Source organism: Ooceraea biroi, chromosome 4 (genome assembly GCF_003672135.1).
Source record: "Ooceraea biroi isolate clonal line C1 chromosome 4, Obir_v5.4, whole genome shotgun sequence".
In the NCBI taxonomy this organism is placed as follows: Eukaryota; Metazoa; Arthropoda; class Insecta; order Hymenoptera; family Formicidae; genus Ooceraea; species Ooceraea biroi.
In genome coordinates, this window is record NC_039509.1 from 6055665 (window position 1) to 6073132 (window position 17468).

Here is a 17468-nt window from a genome sequence, read left to right on the forward strand (position 1 = left end):
CTGAAGAGTGCTTTATTTTATTAATAATTTACATCGAAACTCTCTTCATCTATCGGTATAATCAATTGTGTAATCAAATCAATTATAAACGATTGCAATAACATTAAGTAGAGGCGTTGGGGTAATATATGACGCAGCGCTCTACACTGAATAATAATTATAATATTACAATTATAATATTATAATGATAATCATTTTCTCGCATATATATTAGGATATTTATTATTAATCGGAATATTAAAATTCTCTCTCATGGTACGTTCTAATGAATTTAAAATTCAAATTCCACCCTCGCGAACATCCCCAAACTGTCTCCATTACAACGTTTTATTAAAAGTCGCTGTGTATGTGATTCTCTATATAATCCGTAACAATATCTGTCAAAGCCGCAATTAAATATAGAGATCTCCAGAAAGAAGACAAACGCGTGAATAAATCTAATATGCAGTATACAATTTCGGAGATCTGAAAATAATATCCTTTAATTATTAACAATAGGTAATTATCATAAGCTAAATGACGCCTATATATCGTTTATTTAACAAATAGCATAATTTATTGAGCGTTCTGTGTAAAATTGAACAACGATCAAAGGACCAGCAATGACGTAGATCATTTATTCGCTAATAACGTAAAAAAAAGAAACTAAATGTAACCAACTGCAAGACTTAACAGAAGAGAAGATGCTACTGTCACTAGCCGCACCCCGAAATTAATGTTGCAGACTTAATTTTCCGTGTAGGTCCGAACGGCCACAGGATTTATGCTATGGCATTTTTAGGTCAGGTACAATTCACGACTGCGATATAGTCGCGGAATTTGCAAATGTTATGGAAATCGCTGTCACAATTCCACCAGCGACATGCACTCGCGGTACTTAAAAGTTTACCTGGCAGCGCGTTTTTACTTTAAATTTCGAATATTAATTTCTCGTCTCGTCGAACTTGCAACGCCATATTGTTCTCCGCGAAACTTCGCACTAATAATTATATGATCAACATGACGAGTGTAACGCGATGTACTCGCATTAAAAATTCTTAGGTTTGACAAGAATTTGGTAATAAAAGTAGCGAATTAATATTTTTCGAGCTCGTAGACGTGTTTGTACACAGCGAATGCCGAAAAAACCCTACGTAGAACAACAGTTGCGGTTTAAACGTATTGAACGTGCTCTTATTGCATCCGTGGTGTTATTCCACCCCTGGCGATGCGACAGGGAAGCTAGGTCGCAGCTGCTGGCACAGCTCGTTCCCAGATTCGCATTTTTCTAAACATCCGCGTGGAAAACTCAAAATAATATTCACGAAATGAGACACGTCGAGGATAACAGTTGCGCTTAACGTTGATCGCAATTAGAATTTCTAAAACGACGCAACGCGACATCGCCGCATGCATGTACTCGCGAAGTCAGAGGCAAGCCGGTTTAATAACTCACTTGTTTTAGCATCCCCATTATTTTTGAACAGGATGGAACAGTTAAAAAAGTAGGCGAGTAATTTGTTCGTTTGAATTCGTCTGAACTTTTCAGCTGCGTGCCCTTTAAAGCTACGTAGTATATCCAGCGAGTACGAATGCGTCTGACGAACGCGCAGTATCTTTTAACAGAGGCATTTGCCGAAGTTGCTGTGAGTTCTTCCTTGAGTAAACTTTGTGTCATCGCCTCGCTTGCCGTTACTTGCCTTTCATCTGGATATTCGCAGGAAGTCCCATGAGATACTCTCCAAAGAAGCGAAGTCGAAATTATAAATTATTCCAATGTCCGCCGTGCGCTCTCGCTTTCACCGCGCGTGTTTACGCGTCCCGCGAATCCTGAAAGCTCCCCAAAAGCGGATCGCATCACGAATAATAAGCGCGTTCATTAATTAAGATGTCTCATGCTCCGACTGCAAACTCGTGCTGTTAACGATCTCGAATCGCTTCGATATATGACACTGTGCGAGCATTTCGCACGATGCGTTCCATTTCTCGAGGCGGCATGCACCTCTCGGCTGTCTTTCCTATTTTGTATGCGAAGGCGCGTCGTTAATGCATCGTGAGGCAAAGGCCGTCGTTCGCAAATATACGGCAGGCGAAAATGAGCGCTGCTGATATAGCGGGACGCGTGAAAACCCAGGACAGGTGTAAAAACAGGCTACGAAGCAAGTAAAGAATTTCCTAAGAGACGAAGGGTTTGTCGATCGATTTTGCCAAAGTGCCGGATTCTCGTAACCTGACGCGAGCGCAAAATTGTTCGGCGAAGGGAGGATCAGTAAATGTTCACCGAAACGCCAAGTGCCCTTGCATGCTCGAAGCCGAGACTCTATTTCACGCTATCAGCCAAATGTATGCTTGATGCGCGGCATGTGTGGATAACTACTGAACGCGCGTGGCATCCCAGTATTTCAGTGCAGCAACGCGCATTTATACGGCGGCATATATAAGGGCACCTGTCCCTGTGCGAGTGTCGGAGTGTTTATGCACGTTTCTAAGTTTTGCTTTTCAGCCTGGAGATCGTGAGCTTTCGAGCTTTTCGAAGTTTTGCAGTGTAGAGCAGCGACTTCCGTCAGCGCATTCGCGCTCTCGCGTATTTCTCATTGTCTCAGACTTGCTCAAAAATAGATTGCAGTCGCGATTGAAAATGTTACGCTGTTGGCTGTCGCTTGCAAAGAATATGCAGCGAAAGCTGTCGACAGTTTCGAAACAAATGAGAATTATTAATTTATTGTAGATTTACTAATAAGCAATATTAATTATAATAAATAAAAATGTAATTCGATACATTGAAAAAACTTTTTGGGTTTGTACATAGATACGTGGAACATGCAGCGTGAATCTGAAATTATGGATGCTCGCGGGAGCAAATACTTGAAAATATACTCGAATTTTGCATGCATATATATATATATGCATAACACGCGCTCGATATCCCGATACGGCGTTATCGTCATCCATAGCGGAAAATGTACTCCGCCGATGTGTGCGTCAAGCTCATTGTAGAATTGCCCTAGAGCAGAATGGAAATGTGTAGGCACGATGGCGTTCGAGGACACCGATATGCGCGCGAATACTGACGTTGATCCAGTCCAAGTAAAATTTAATATTTTGCTTAACGAGTTCCGTTTTACGACAACATCGCCCTAGTTTTCCTAATTGGCCTATGCAGCGTTCATCTTTATTTTTCCCATCATAAAAAATGCTGCGAAATTTTCGACACTTTTACGCGCTACACGCCGTCATCATCCGTGTACTGATAATGAGCAAAATCAATGTTCACCCACAGAAAAGATTTCTGGACTTAATGCTATTACTCTTTAATCTATCATAAAATAAGATCGCTATAGCGACAATCATATTTATTATTGAAAAGAAGCATATTTTAATCTTGAATAGAAAATTCTAAAATCTAGATTTAAATAATCTTGGTGCTATCTCATTCATTTTCTCAGAAGGATTTAGATAAAAATTTGTAGCAAGTTCAAAATATTCTTGATTTAAGAATATTGTGAGATCTAAAAGACATCTTATTCTATTCTTGTAAGAGAATTTGTAGAATCTGCACAAAACGGCCAATATGTATGTGTTGTAATCGAAAATCGGGAAAGTGTTTCTGTGTTTCTGTTATTTACAATGAATAAGTGCAATACTCTACAAGAAATATTAAAAGATATGGAAATGTCTTATCTCGAATCTTATTTCTCAAGTAATTATATACAGGGTGTTCGGTAATGATCGCCCCAGCTTCCGTACACGAGTAGAGCGGATCGAGACGAAGAGAAAAGTCCTATACCGTTTTGCGATATTCGCAATAATAATCCTATACCTCGCCTCACTCGCCTCCGCGCGCTCTGGATTCACTTGACTTTAATATTCAATATTTCGATTATTATTGCGAATATCGCAAAACGGTATAGGACTTTTCTCTTCGTCTCGATCCGCTCTACTCGTGTACGGAAGCTGGGGTGATCATTACCGGACACCCTGTATATACTTACTTGTATATATTTCCATATCTTTTAATATTTCTTGTAGAGTATCGCACTTATTCATTGTAAATAACAGAAACACTTTCCCGATTTTCGATTGCAACACATAAATATTGGCCGTTTTATCCGAATAAAGGACGGCGCCGAGTCGACGAGCGACTGTGAGAAAATGATGCGTCGACATCGACAAAGCCTACTATAAAGTGGCGCTAATATCAAATTATTCTACATACAAGAATATATAAGCATAAATTTGTATATGTTACTCTTGTCTCGAGACAGTAAGACAATCTTATTTAATTCGAGAGAGAAGAATAGAAATTACTGATTTTAATTAAAAATTGTTTTATTTTCATATTTTTTATACTTGTAATACGATTAAATTAGTCAAGAATATTTTTCGTCTTGTTATCAGAAATCCTTTCTGAGGGTGTCGCATCGGAGAATGCGCGACAGCGTCATCAATTTTGCGACAATCAATGTAATCTATTCCAAAATATTAACGGGAAATCCTTTTTTAAGATCGTCGCACTGACCGGACTAATTGATCCGTGTTATTCACAGTCGAGAACGCATTCGCCGCATGAATGCCAATCGCTCTTTTGAGACGGATGCTCGCTGGTGGTCGTACATCTGTTTCCGCCGGAATGAAACGCTAGGACCGAAGTGGAACCTCGATAAAATATTGCTCGCGATGCTGGCAGCAGAATTCGAATGACAATAGCGAAACAAAGTTACGTAGCACTTTACGTTACGAGCGATTGGACATAGACGGTTTGAATGTTCCGCTCGCGCAATTTTGAAGTCTGACGTTTATGCGGTATTCAGCGCGCTCCTTGCGTCGATGAAATTTTAAACCAATATTGAAAGATTATCGACACGTAAGAATGATGAATTTGCACGTGAACGAATCGAGCGCGCGACGCAGTCGTATCGACGATTAGGTCGATTAAACGTGGCGACATGTTCATGAGCAATCACCTCTATTGAACTGATTGCGGCCGTGATGGATATCACGTAGGATATACGTTCATAAACGCGACACGGTACATACACATCCACAACCTCATGAAGTTCGCGTAAATTGACGTGGATATCGGCGTTTATGTGCGTGTGCGTGGATGTGGATAAGCGGTACGCAGTTAAGTGAACTAATAAAGTGGAAGGCGACGGAGTGTTGGGCGACAGAGCAAGTACCGATAGAAGGGTAATGTTACGCGGGATGTACGAAGACTTGGAGCGACCCTCAGCTCGTGGTAGTTATGATTGCCAGTAAAAGCATTCACATTGCAAAAGTCGATCAGAAATTAATGTTCTGGAAAAGTGTAAGAGTAAATGCCTCTTTCCATACCGCAGTAAATGGAAGCAGGACGGAAACTCGGTATCAAGTAATTAGAAGTAAAAGGAGACACTTGAATTTTTTTCCGAGCTAAAAACTGAAACGAAAATACTCGGAATATCTGATCTTGACGTAGTAATTTTCTATTTGTTTCTGCCTGAGCACTCGCGCGCGAAATTTCACGATAAAAATTTTCCTGCAATTATATATGCAATAAATAAATAAATAAATATGTACATAAAGTTTATTTCAAAAGCTCTCGTAACTTCGACAGAGTTGATAATTTTTAATGCCGTTTAACATCAAGATAATTACAGATAATTTGCTTTCTCTTAATAAATCTAGTAAAGAGCTGTAAAGAGCTGATTAACTAAATTTAATGGAATATGGTAAGAACGTGCACGAAAGATAAAAAACATGCATAATAAGTCCGAGCGTGCGAATTTAATAGTATCTACATCCCTTTTATATCTGCAGATGTTAATCAGAAATTAACGCATCCTAAGTAAATATATTCGAATAGATATGATAGATAGATAGATCATTGTTGCGTTTATCTCCCAGTCTTTTGAGTGCCTGAAATTGTTCTCTCCGTCCGTTGATTCTCGCAGTAATTGAATAATTCCACGAATTACCGTGAATAAAAGGGCGTAAGTAGGTACAAGGAAAAGTTGCATGTAAAATGTAAATTTTGGAATATCTCGAGAGAAAGTCACAAGACATTCGAAGGAAGCAGGAATAAGGTGTGCTGTGAAATGCAAATAATTCCGTTATCCGTCGAGAGGATCGACTATTACAGGGTGCAACACCTGACGATAAGTGTCGGGTATTGCGATCTATATACGCAACGCTATATTTAACGCCTAATCCAGTAAGAGGATACCTCGCGCCAGCGTCGATTATCCTCTAATCGTCTCACCGAAGGCGTTTCGATGCTTCATCCAATTAGAGGGTTACTCGTTACCGCATGCTTCCTGTGGCTTACGGCTTGTAATTCTCGTCGAAACACACGCCGTACATTGAAAAATATTTATTGTACAATTGTGAGTCGCAAAAACGCCAATGATTTCCGTGATTCTATCGTATGTGCGCGCGCGCGTGGGTGTATGCATGTGTATGCGTGCAAATACAATTTGAGGTACATTACAATCGCGTTTCGCGAAACATTTCGACGAGGGAGAACGTATCTGGCGCGGTCGTTGTCTGCTGTAAGAACAATTAGGCATTAATATGCGGGTTCCACGAAATCGCGTTGCTGCATTGTTTAGCGCTGCGGACTGCGCGCAAGTTGCATAACGCGCGCTGCGCTTGCGTGCACATATTTTGTGCAAAGAACGTCCGTCGTATATAAGGAATATAAGGGTAGCCAGGGGAAGGTTACGTGGATTCCAGTATTAGAGCCACGTAATGCGCATCGCGCTTATTACACGCGTGTATGAGACTTGTCTCTATGTGGTGCTTTGCTCTACCCACCGCGTAATTTCCGCTAGCGAAACCGCATATTGTACCTCGCGCGGGATGGATAAACGTATGTACGTGGTGCTATCACAACGCGGCATGCCGTAAAAATATCCCGGGGAAAATTGCATTAGCGGAAGGAAAATTGCAGTTTTCGATGTTTCGTTGAATGCCTCGTCATCGGGCGCGCTGGTGCGTGCGAGTGTTCGTGTGTGTATGCAAATTTCTATGGAATTCGCAATAACTCATACAACTCGCGCGTTGCGAACAATTGTTGCGAGCTACTCTTATTACGATAATTAAATGTTACGCTATACAAGTGGAGAGAGAAAGGGAAAACGTTCTTGTAATATGAAATGCAACGTTATCGTGCAGCGCGCGTAATAGATCAAACAGAGCGTTTCTTATTTCGCCTTGCCTCGCGAAATTTACCCAGCCCGCTCGACTCCTTAAATGCCGTATCCATTAGCTGCCAATTATCTTTCAGTTGTCGATTTATGCGTGACATCGCATGCCACATTCGGCTTTAACGTTTGCGGTCGAGCACAGACGTATTCCATCAATGAAGCGATATCGGTACACCCACCGTCGCCAAATCCCCCGCCTTTAGTATCGCTTTGCTCAGCGATTCGCTCCCATGGAATAGCTACGTCGGCACCTGGATCAGGGTCCGAATGCACACCGAGTGCACACAACGAGTCGGCGCAACGTTGCGTCCCATTGAACGAATTCGCAGCTGACTCCTGCTATCGCTGAATTGACGCTATCGGGTATTCGCTCGTCTCTTTCCGATTCGTGCAACATTCGCCGCGATTATGCTCCGTGATAAGAGTGCTCGTGCACGCACTTGCTTTCTTTCATCCGTTCGTACGCGGATAATCAGATCGCACCTCTGCTTAAGACGCACGGCCGACAATGGCACACACACACACACACACGTTGAGAATATTCACACACAACGATCGCGAATTAAAAATCCTACATTTCAGATCACGCTTCGTGCTCGCAGAACGTTTCTTTATCGTTACAGCTTTTACGAGCTACAGATAGGGGTGACTCGGCGGATCGGGCTAGCTTAATCGGGGATTTCTTAGCGAAACTGTAAAATGCGTGTCTTCGCGCTCGGTTCCGGTTGGGAAGAGTCGCTTGTCCTGATTGAGCGAGAGAAGTCGTCACGTAGGGAGCGAAAAATCGCACGTTGGAGGAAAGGTTGTTACAGAAGTTTCGTCTGTACAGCCAGGGAATGGCTGGACGACGCTGCGTTTGCCAGCTAGTTACCACGGAGGGCCGCGAAATCAAAACTATCGACGAAACTCTACCCGCACACGCGCGCGAGTAGAGTTTGTCCGCAAACTTCCCTCTACGTGCCCCTCTATATGCCGCGGACGTTCAATTTTCAAGTAGACTCTATCGAGAACGCTCGATTGGTTGCACACGTGACACGGATACCTTGCTTCCTTCGAATTTGTGTTCCGTGACACCTCCTTCGTGTCCAATTTGCTAATTATAACGGGAATATCTCGGTTTGCGGCGAAATTGTGCTCTGCCATGTGACATACCTCTCTTCGTACATATTTTCCTTTATTTTTCGGACATGAATATTTGACATAATTGGACGTGAGTTTATTTTTGTAGAGTAACGTTCTAATTATCTTGTGTAATTCGACTCCCGAGTTATCTTATTTCTGGAGCAATATAGAACTAGTCCATTTGTATTCTGAAGATCTACGAGAGTAGATCTAAGTGAACCGCACGCAACGACAAGTGTGTTAGCGGAATAACTTTGTGACAAACTTACAAACAGGCGCGGCAGTGTGAATTCCAATAAGATTCATTGTTAGTCACGACAAAACAGAATCAACTATCCGTTGGGTGAAAAATTTGATAAATATGAAAGATGCAAGTCCGGTGTCATTAAAAAGGTAACTTTAACTCGTCGCTCTCTCCCGTCATAAACCGGTTTTGTCTTTGCTCTAACTGAAAGCTCGTTTGCGATGAGTAACGGTCGAAGTTGGACAAAGCGCATCTTTTGTCAAAGAGAAATCCGAATGCCTGGCGGATTACGACTTATAGGACATTACGGGTTGGAGGGTAAATCCCGCGGTTGCTTCAAGAAATTATGGGAACGTTCGAGCGATTTTATTTAACAAAGAAAACATAGCAAACGAGAAAACGCGCCTTTTCCTTTTTTATGTCGGTTAATAAAGCTTGAATTTCTCATTTCGTCGAGACAATGAAAATACAGATGCCGAGGCGAGTTTTTTCCGTGAACGAGTAATTGAAAATGAGGAAGGTAAAGAAAACTTGCGTTTTCTACACGGAAGAGTGCCGTGTTTCCATTGGTGAGCTGTATTAGAATATTGCTTCAAGCACAAGTTAATCACGTTAAACGTTGACGTTACCGGCGGATGTAGGTCGATCTAATTATCGTTATCGTTAACATGACGATGTTTAAGCAGATAATATGATTGCCGACGTGCAGCCAACGCGTCGTGTCGATGTGCCTTAGCCACTCGTACGAGCAAGAAAAGGGTTGGAGCTTAAACGATCCAGATCCACGACGCTGTTTTGTCTCAAGTGATGTTCTAATTGCCATTATCTATTTTACTCGTCTGTAGCGCGACACGTTACCGGGCAATTTGTATTCCGATGCGAAGAGAACCGCGATGAAAAGCGCAACTTGAAATTGAGAGGATGCATGGAGAAGGAGAGACATGAAGAGAAAGAGAGAGAGAACAAGGGATAACGACAGGAGGGTGGACGGAAAGCTGGAGAACGTGATAGAGCGCGGACGAGTGCAACAAGGTCGGATCTAACCGGGGGTTGACGGGGGTCGCTCAGGGAACGAGACGTCCGAAGGGGCGACACGGAATGCGGTGCGCTCCGTACTCGCGGCCGTGTTCAATGGCGAAATTATGCGAGCACGCGCTCGAAACGAGATTCGTCACGAAAGTTCCTCAGACTCCCGCCGTGCTGATGGCCGTATGGTTAGCAATTCAGTGGATGTTGCCGGCAGGAACTCAAGACGGGGATGTGTTCGTGGCGGCTTCGACTTCCGCGATTAGCATACCTAACGATAATGACTTCTTGATCGACTTGTTTATCATTCATTATGGCCCGAAGAGCCAGAAAAGTTTGTAAGGGACGCAGATTGTTAAATCGTAATTTTTATTCAATTCTTCCGTGCCGCAACCATCTCGCTCGTTTATGTTTAACGCTGACGGCTATTTCGGCGAAAGCGAATGGCGAATGGCGGCAACAGATATTTCCGTTGACATAAATCGCGCGCATTGAACACGTCCAATTTTCAGATTTGCGGAAACGACGTGTATGTACCGACAAAGTATACGTATTTCAATTTTTCTGCTTTGTTGAAAGCCTCGATTTAATACGCGAACAATTTTTTTCTGTTTATTGCAGTCAATTCGAAATATTTACGCCATTGAGATATCAAAGACGTAAACGCGATGAAAAACTGTCATACCGAACAGTACGCGATAACGTTGGCTTTCGATTGGTTAAGGCGGTAAAACGTCGACGTGCCATCGACAGATGCATAAATGTTGAAGTCAAATGTTTGTACATCAACGTTTATAAAGGTAGATTTATGCAAATATTGTGCTTGTAAAGATAATTATACAAAGTGAAAATTACGAGCGGAAATATTCTTCTAAATGTCAAAATATGTATTTTTGCAAAGAACATAAACAAACGGCGCTTTGGTATTTTCCAGTTTCCATTATTTTTTAATGCGCCAATAAGTGTGAATTGTGCGTAAATGTGCATTTCCATTGTAGCGTTTTAATTGCAGCAATAATATCTTATTGAACACGTTAACCAGGTGCAACTCTGCAGAGTAATTGTCACTGTTCTGGAAACACACTCCTGACGCGCGGACGAATAATTAATACATTTACAATGTTGATTTATGTTTACGTATACACGTTGTATCTCATTCAATATTCACACGGTACCGTCAGGTTCGCAGTCGATAAGTTGTCACTTACGACAGCGCGCTGATACTTTTGCGGCGAAATAAATGGAAATTTGCGGTGAATTGAAATTATATTCAGCACGTGAAGCATACGAAATAAAATTAAATACTCAAGCAGAATAGCATTAATGTTCCATTAATTCGAACATTCGCGTTGATATTTTGACTAAAGAATTCTGAAGCATATGAAATTAAAATTGAAAATAAAAATAACAAGTAAGTTTTACATACAAGTCGCGAACTCTTTCATTACTTTTATCTTAACACACACACTTAATACTTGTCTTTTACGACTACCAAGGTCATGCAAATTAAGAAGTTATGCACGATGAACAGACTGTAAATTTGAAATGCATCGTAATGAGCTTAGCATAGCAAATGGATTTTTAGAGACTTTTCAGGATTTCGTTCTCATTATCTTTTAAACCGGATTACAAAGCTGGAATCACGTTGAAATTCATTTGTCGTTTTCATTTCTCGGCGTCTAGAACTCTTGATTCGAGCGTGAGTCGCAATTCTGTCCGTAACACGGGACGTAGAGGAAACAGCGGCCATGCGCTGGAATCTCGGCCGACGTCCAGGACAAACAGCGTGGAAAATGAATTTTTCTGCTACCTATTTTAGAAAACTCATTCGCTTCGCGATTTGTAGTGAATTGCTTGCAAATTAACATCCTGGCGTGGGTAGCATCGGGTGTAAGAGAAATGAGCGTGGCCGCGAAAACACGGATGAACTGAGATAACAGATTTCCGGGGGAGAAGAATAAAAGGACTGCTTTTGATACGTAAAAAGTAGCGAGCATTTCAGTTTACGCAGAGAAACTAAAAAACACAGTTTTACTGCTTTTGTAATATTTCATTGCAGAATTACGTCATTCATTCAGTACGTCATGAAAGATTTACAGGATTAAAAGTTTCATCAGAAGTATCTGTTAATACATGCATAACATAATAAAAAATATAGCATTACATTAAATTGGAGAGTGTTTGTTTGTTCTCCTTGAGGCAAAATACAAAATTGCAATTATTAATTAAACTTGGCGCAAATCCTGACGTGATTATCGTGTTTTATTTTTTTTTCGATACAGCGAACCAACAGGCATATAATTTCCCACTCGATTTAGAAAATATTTATTATAAAATAATATCGGCGGAAATGAATAAGAGAGTGGCGGGTTATAATCCGATTACTCGCTTGATTGAACTTTCATGAAGATGCAAAACTATAAGAGAGAAGTGAGCGATATTCCTGATTGTGCACCGCGAGAAAATAATTTCAGAAAGCTATTCCATGTTGCATGGTTAAAATCGTGAAAATTCTGCCTTGCCAATTTTTCGCACGTCGACAATGCAAAAATTTGTCATCGAAACGCAATCTCTTTTTGATAAAGCTTTTTTTAAATATTTCATTCATGTATAAAATCTGTTGTATAAAATCTTAAGTTAAAATTTTAAAAGTATTGCTGTATATGGAATAGGCAATTATTATAATCAAAGCTATAGTACACGTCCATGCATTCTTATCGAAATACAATAGCGCCATGTGCGGAAAGTACATAATCAACTGCGGACAATCGTACTCTGGAATACGCGCATGTACTCTCGCTTAAATACCGTATGACATTACACGGCAGTGTTCATTCAGGAATCGGGAAACGATTTGAGGTATGAGAATCGATCGACCGCGATACGTATATGTCAGGGTATGTCGCCCCTTGTTCGGCAGGCCTCGATCCCGCTGATCCACGCGTCGAAAAGCTCATAAGCTCACCAACCACCATCCACGGTCGAATTCAGGCTACGTGGGCTAACGTGGGCTGCGGGACCGCTCGTTGAGCGAGCGGATAAGCGCGGGATACTGAATGGTTCTCCGTTTCCGCCAAATCGTCTAATCGTACGTACCAATCTTATGCGGATTAAACGGGGAAACGGGTTAAACGGGGTCAGCGTGTTGATGTGTCGGGCTAGACCTATGTGCTTAAAGCTATAAATTATGTCATTACATTAGCGAGAGAGGAGAGAGAGAGCGCCGACGTAATTGCTCCCTCGTAAAATTTCTGAATGCAGAACGACCGTTAGTGTATTATCTTGCAAGTGATTATTGAATTACCGAAAATAAAAGCCTGTTTTATTAAACTGCTGGCAGGCAAAAGTGGTGCACAGATTAAATAGCAATATAATAATAGTCATGAAGTTAAAAATATTGTAAATTTAGTAAAATTATGGCAAATTTAAGTAATTTATAATTATAACATAAATATATACATATATATATTCTTTTGAAAATTAGAAATTTACATTACAATAGAAATTAAAAATAAAATCATTTACACATTATTAGACTAATGATAACTCATTTTTATTCGATTGTGTGTGTGTGTGTGTGACATGTGATCAAAATGCCAATAAAAGTGCCAAAAATATTGGGCTATTAGATTAAAAATATTGGCCTCGGGAATGAAACAACGTGGAGCGACAAGGTCTAGCCACGGTCAATCACTCACGAAGGGGCTTCACTCCAGTTTCAGACATTGATGAATTTTCGTTCACTAAAAGGTACATGGATAACGCATGTGCGCGCGAAAGTAAGCGCGTGCTGCGTAGATGCGGGCACACACAAGCCGAAAAGTGTGAGGGGATGTAGAACAGATGATTAATTATCCAATCTTTTGACAAAAAGCAAAAAGCTCGTCGGATTTTCACAGCCGTGATGTCTCCTTCGCTCTGTCGCGAGAAATAGTTGGGAATTGATTGATAGAATGCTCAACTACAGTTTCTAATTTTTTCATAATTCAGACTACATTTTTATATTCAATGAGAGTACTCTCCGTTTTCTCAACTATAAAACTACGTATCAGCATTAATGTCGAAAGAATTGACAACAAATATTTCTCCGCTGGAAATAATACTCGGATTATCTTTATTACATTGTTTCTTTCATGTCATCTCACATCCAACATTTCGTTTAGTACTATTAAATATTCATTCAACCATCAGTGATATTCGCGTCGCATTTTTCACTGAATTGGAAAAACGCGCGAAACTCGCGACATGCCAAACATAATTAACGGAACCGAGAGAGTTAAATTAAATCTAGGAATGATCGTCACGATTATACATCATCCATTAATTCGTCGCTCGACTGCAGAAGAGTAAGAGCGTTTCACAGAAGAAGGAGGAATCAGCGATCGGGAACAAACTCGACGATCGACTTGAAGTTCCTTTATCGGTCTCGTTTGTCTGATCCAGGCGTCGTATAGACGATTCAATAGCGTGTAACATATACAACCATCTAACACACGCGCGGCAACGATGATTCTCCTTCGTCACCGACTCGAAACCAGTGGGAAAACTTGAGTCGTCCCTTGACTTTTCAAACTTGAGCGTACGGGCTTGTTCGCTACCGTGCCGCAAGTCGAACTGTTGCGAGAATGGATTCGACCGTCCCCCGCCTCCCGTTGCTCTTCGACGTTTCCGTCCAGATGGTTAAAAGCTCGTTCAAGTTTCCGTCCCCGATTTCCGGCGCGTCCGTCTACGTTACCTCCTTGGTCTTTCCCGCGTGCGAGATGTACAATTGATCGTTCGTAATAATTTGTCCGTGACAGTGGGGATACCTCACTGTCCGACAAGAGACAAGATTGCTCCTCGGGCGTTTCGGACACCCGACCTCCTTTGCGGAATAATGAATTCGGATTTATACGCAAAGCGCGGGCGTATAAATTCGGCGCAGCCGGACCAGTGCTACCAGGAAACTTAGAAATTTATTTGACCGTTTGTTTTTTTTCTCTTCTTCCTCGATTTTTCCTTTTTTTTCAGCGGAATCACCGCTTCGTAAATAAATGCGGCATGCCAATGCGCTTTGTGTCTCGACCTAGTTTGTCGTAGTTTCCGCTAAAAAAAAGTATGGGAAGTGAAATTTGACGTATCCCTTTCGTACTCGACAGAATGCGTGAAGCGCTCTCTTCGTTCGTGGTTTTAGTAGCGCAACGATACTTTTCGATGCACGTTATTTTATAAAAATCTATCATATCATATATATGGATATGCATATGTTTTTACAAGCATATTATATTTTCGGTAGAGTTTCCGCTCATATCATGCAGTTTTGAACGAGCTTGAATCAGTCTTGCGGATTATTCATGGTATGATTCCTAATCCATACAAAACTGTATCCGTTGCTCATACATTTTGAATAACCGTATGTAGGTATCTACTCTTCTGTGCTAAATCAATGCTCTCTATTTCTATAAAATCTCGTAAAAAAGTTATTTCTGGCTAAAAATGTTAAACAAAAAATTACTTATTATTATTATAAATGATGTTAACGAAAAATTAATGTTGCAAATATTAGAACATTAATTTTGCGAAATTTGTTTGCGCCTTATTTTTTACAATAATTTTACTTACTTTTCATGCACTACTATTCCATCCGATTACATAAAAAAATAATTACCTTTTTTGATAGTGTGACAAAATAAAAGATAAAAAATTTCTTTGTTGTTCATTAAAACAGTCACGCGCGCGCTTTTCCGGATATCTAGATGATTAAAAATCACATGCATCGTGAAATATAAACTATTTATATTTACCTTTGATGGATTATCTCAAGATCGAACTGTTCTCTGATTTTGCTTCATCCGATCCAAATGCTTGACAGAAGTTTCAAAAGTTTCATATCTTCACTGAATAGGAAACTTTCCAAACGCGAGATTATGCAATAATCACTCAATCATATTCATCTTTCTTTTCTAAAAAGTATCTCATTTATCAAAATTTTTCCGCCGCCTCTACATTGTTGCTGACATTTTTCCGTTTCGCAGTAATTTAAATACCTACGAAGTTTCAACGGCGAAAGTTCAAATTCTTTCTCTTGAACTACGACGACGAGTCGCACAGTTTCACAGATTGAGTTATTTTGATCGAAGTAACGCTTTACTTCAATGAATCTCTCTTGAGCAAAAGTACACAACGGACATCACTCGATCACGTTGGCCACGTTAACCAGAAATTACAATACAATCGACCGTTATGTACAGTTATGCAAAAGAGAACAAGCGGCATTCGCTTCAACACGTCCCGCACGAGTCTTGAACGCTTTGTTTTAACACACTCTCCCGCGCGAGTCTATCGATGTCTCGTGAGCTCCTCGTGTTTTTCTCATTTTAAATATTTGCAGGCGGCTCAATAAGATCATTCTTTGCCGCGTCTCGCGATTCTACGTGAGATCGTATGAGATTTCAGACGATGCCACCACCGAGTGCCGACGAAATTGGGTCGATTTCTTTGATAAAGAAACACGTGCACGTAACTCGGCGCTGCCTGTTTTCTCACAAAGCAAAGAAGGCTTTTCCTTCGACGCGTCTCAGTCGGATCGCGTTATCCTACCGCGAAAGAGGGTGAAGGATGGTGACGGAAAAAAAAGAAGAGGGTGATCGCACTCTCGTGAGCAGAGCGCAGCGGAGACGGTACCGTGATCTCATTCGTGCGGTGCAACGCTCATCGCAAGGGGCGCGGCGTAACTGAGCTCGGCAAACCTACCCTCATTCTCCCCCTCCTCGCTCCAATCTCCGCTCTCTCTCGCTCTTCTCGGCTTCATCCCTCCGCGCCACGTTTTCCCGCTCTCACGCAGTCTCCGTACTTTCCTCCGTTCCTTTTCTAGCGCGTTTCCTCCTCCCTTGTGCGGCTCTTCCCCTCTCGTTCATCCATCCTCACACTTCGTTCACCCTCTCTCACTCGAGGCCGCGCATCTCGTGACGCCTCTCTTTTTCGTACGAGACGCTGCTTCGTGTACTTCCGATCTCTCTCCCTTCAACTCTAAACCATTCTCGCGTTGCTCCTCTTCTTCCTTCCCCTCTTCCTCCTCGGTATACTTTCTCCGTGATCCACACCCTGTCATCTGATGTGTCAATTGATTTCGCACTTCAGATTTACGCGCCGTTTCCTTTATCCCGACGATTTCTTTGTTCGATTTTGATATCAAGATGAAGATCGTCCCAAATAGCGCCAAGATCACACTGCGATGGTGAGCGGAGGAGCAATCTGCGCCCACCAGGAATACGCGCGCTAATAAAGGAAGGTCAAGGGACGAGATTGCAAGTGTGAGGAACGCGCAACGTCGGGGATTAATTTTCTAACAACTTGGCTGGCCATCGTTCTATGTCCATAGGACAAGCTCCGGACAGGGTCGATTGCGCGGCACTCTCATTCGCGCGCGCGCTGCGACGCTCAGAATATTGCGAGCAATATATAACGCACGTATTTAAATGCGCGTGCAAAGACTGGCGTTGCTGCATGCAATTTAGCTTAAATTAGATTATGCCTGTGACTGAGTAGGTATTTCGTTGTTCGCAGCGATCCTCGTTTTGATTCTGCGTTTTCACCATAAATATGCTTTGAAGAGAAAGGGAGAAAAGGACAATAAGGTAGAAAAACTGCACGCTTATTGTCGTGGTTATTAAACTCTAGTGTACGCATTATCGTGTGTATTCTTTTTAATTTTTAACATTTCCTGTGAGAATTAAAATTTCAAATATCATGTGATGATTGACGTACAAAAGTAATTTGGCCACTTGATCCGACGAGAATTCAATTGATGTTCATTCAGAGATCATTGATTTGAATCGGCCATATATCAAGGCTAATTCTGATCTCCAATCATATTCCTGATATGATGAGCGCACATATAAAATAATGGCTGCACAGTGCAATATAATGAC

General features: G+C 41.4%; 1 protein-coding gene across 2 annotated transcripts in view; it reads right to left on the reverse strand.

The window, feature by feature from the left end:
* Positions 1–16291, reverse strand: part of LOC105282513 (limbic system-associated membrane protein) — a 111438-nt gene extending 95147 nt beyond the window's left edge. For both annotated transcript variants that reach the window (XM_011344509.3, XM_011344508.3), the window contains exon 1: positions 15342–16291. The gene's annotated coding sequence lies outside the window, so the exon portion shown is untranslated. The remainder of the gene's footprint in view (positions 1–15341) is intronic.
* Between the last annotated feature and the right edge of the window lie 1177 nt (positions 16292–17468).